The sequence below is a fragment of the Lipotes vexillifer genome, unplaced genomic scaffold, assembly GCF_000442215.2.
Source record: "Lipotes vexillifer unplaced genomic scaffold, Lipotes_vexillifer_v1.1 scaffold1417, whole genome shotgun sequence".
Lineage (NCBI taxonomy): Eukaryota > Metazoa > Chordata > Mammalia > Artiodactyla > Lipotidae > Lipotes > Lipotes vexillifer.
Genome location: NW_006778171.1, coordinates 230,929 through 233,909, shown reverse-complemented (window position 1 = coordinate 233,909; position 2,981 = coordinate 230,929). Strand labels below are relative to the sequence as shown.

General features: G+C 47.3%; 1 protein-coding gene across 1 annotated transcript in view; it reads right to left on the bottom strand.

Moving 5' to 3' along the window:
• The window catches only part of STX18 (syntaxin 18), a 118,984-nt gene that overhangs the window by 14,120 nt on the left and 101,883 nt on the right, over nt 1-2,981 (bottom strand). The window lies entirely within an intron of this gene.

Here is a 2,981-nt window from a genome sequence, read left to right as displayed (position 1 = left end):
TATATATATATATATATAAAATAGAGGAAATGACATACCACGCCAATCCCATTCCCCTCCCAGAGGTAACCACTGTTTGTCAGTGCTTTGATGGAGTCTCGCACACACAGATATGCAATTCCCTGCCTCCTCCGCAGCCTAGAGATAATTTATAGTTCTGTGTGTGTGGCAGTGTGCTTTTCACAAAGATATCAGTGGTAACACATTGTTCTAAAACTTGTTTTTTATAACTTAACAATGCATCTGGGTGATTATCCAATGTCACTCCACATAGATCTACCTTGTTCTTTTTTTTTTGCGGTATGCAGGCCTCTCACTGTCGTGGCCTCTCCCGTTGTGGATCACAGGCTCTGGACGCTCAGGCCCAGGAGCCATGGCTCATGGGCCCAGCCGCTCCGCGGCACGTGGGATCTTTCCAGACCGGTGCATGAACCCGTGTCCCCTGCATCGGCAGGCGGACTCTCAACCACTGTGCCACCAGGGAAGCCCTACCTTGTTCTTTTAATTGCCGCATAACGTTCCACTGTAAGGTATTTTCTGTGTAACTGTAACTCCACTGATAAACCTTTGCTTACTTTGGGTTTTCTGCTAGTACAATGGTACGTGTGCCAGTCCATGCTTTGGTGCATTTTGATGTACTCCAGGACAGGAACCTGGGCATGGACTGCTGACTGGTGGTAATTTTACTTATAATCTAGGGAACACTTTGACTGGGATCACATAAACATGGGCCAGATCTCTGACAGAGCAGAACAACAGCACAGCTCCCAGAAGGGGCTGCCCCACCCGGGACCCTGATAGAGAGGCCTATGCAGCTCATCCAGGGGTGGGCTGGGAGCAAGATGGGGGGGGAGGGGGGAGGCGGAGCGTCACTCCTGGGCGGAGGCTGTAATGGGGTCCTTCTTTTGTATAGGTGACTTTGTGTCGGGTGTCTCAGCAGTGCCTCTGGGCTTGTCAGTGGGTTGCCAAGTACTTAAAGGCAAATACAGCTTCTTTTTCTTTTCTTCCTCAATCTCAGTAAATTTCCCATAGCTGCTCTCAGCCCCAAGAGATGGGCAAAAGTCCAGAGTTTTTGTTTTGAGACTGATAAGGGAAAAGAACATAATGATAGCACCAATTTAGAGAAAGAAGATTAGGCAGACCTGTGTACAAGGTATGGTTATTATTCTTGATATGTCATCACAAAAACACTCCATGTCATCTGCGACCTTGTGCAAGTTTTAAAAAATTGGCTGTTTTTGCCAGAACTGTCATCATATTTATAAAAGACACATGTATAACTTAGATATAATATGGGACCTATAAATATAATACATAATTTTTATACAAAAGATATTTATAAAAGGTTGAAAACATCTTTAGAAGCTGAGGAGGTGTTTTTCTGAGACCACATTCTTCAGGTGGAACATCTGTACTTTTCACTCATCCCACCCCCACTCCTAGAGCCCTCTATCTCCTACCTGACCTCATTATTGTATCCATCTCAAGCTTTTACCTTTATGTGTTTTAAGGATAAGAACATCAAATTTGGAAACACAGAAACATCATTCACATCAGAACGAAGCATGAATCAGCTCTGAGCTGGAATGGAAAGTTTGTTAAGAGCCTTTGCAGCCACCTGGAGCCACCCTGACCTGCAGCTGTAAGAATGAGCCTGAAGCATGGCACACCCCACGCGAGTGCTCTGCCCAGACCTCCATGCGCCCCGATGCCAAGGCACTCAAGCAGACTCCTTGGTCCAGTACTCAAGGCCCTCCGTATGGTCTGGCCCCATCCACCTTTCCCACCTTAAGGCCCACTCCTCCTCCCCTTTCTGTGAGTTTTGCTGACCCAGAAGTGGTTTCTTTACTGACTACATTCCATACCTCTCCCACGCTTTCCGGCCTCTGAATATTTACTCATGCTGTGTCCTCTGCCTAGAACATTCTAAGCTTCCCCTTTTTTAGGTTCAGACTCATTTCTCCGGACCACCTCCTCCTGAAGTTCCCTGGCGCTCTGAGTGGACTACGTCCTTCCCACCTGTGCCCTCTCTTTCGGCACTACTCACTTTCTCAGGGGCTGGAATCTGAGCTTCCCTGTCAACTGAGGGCAGGACCCGTGACTGACTGGAGAAGGGCAAGAAGTATTCACAAATAACCGTACCCATCTTAGCGGAAACCAATGTCAGGAAACAAATTATAAATGGGTCCACAAAGATCTCATCCTGGCTGAGTAAGAATATGGAAGGAAAAAAACCTAAACCTCAAGACATGCACAGAAGGTCAGCTGTGACCACAGAGGTGCTTTATTGTGCTGCCTATATCAAAAAGTAACAAGACTAGTGCCTTTTTTAAGAAACAGGAGTATGACAAGCAAGAAACCACCCTCTGCCTAGAAGTGTACCGCCTAGTCCTACGTTAAAGTATTTTTTCTAAGTTACGTCTCATGTTTCAAAAGCAAAATGAAAAACCTGAAAAGATAAGCAAAAAGACACCACATAGCCCAGATTTTTAAAATCCTTCTGCTAACTGTAGATAACCTTAGCAAAACGTCCATGGACAGGAAGAAGCTATCTTCCAGTGGCACAGAGAAAAAGGCAGATATATGACCCCTAAGAGGAACCAGCTGGGTGTGGGGGACGAGGCTTACCTGCCAGCATTGAGGTGGGGAGGGAGATGAAATGGCAAAGGCCCTGGAAAACTGGCAGCACCACGGAGGTCTGCACAGGCTTCTCCCCTCCCCACACATTCCCCTTAGGTGACGCATCCAGGCCCGCGGCTCTGAACTGCCTATGTCCTATGACTCCCAAAGACCTCCAGCCCTGAGTTCTTCCCTGATCTCTAGACTCACTCCAACAACGGACTCACTATTTCCACCTGAAAATCCAACAGGCATCTCAGACCTCACACGTGTAGCCAGAATATGATTCTGCTCCCTCCCACTCCTCCCGGCCTCACTGCCGAACCTCATCTTCCTCGCACCTTCCTCATCTTGGTCGGTCC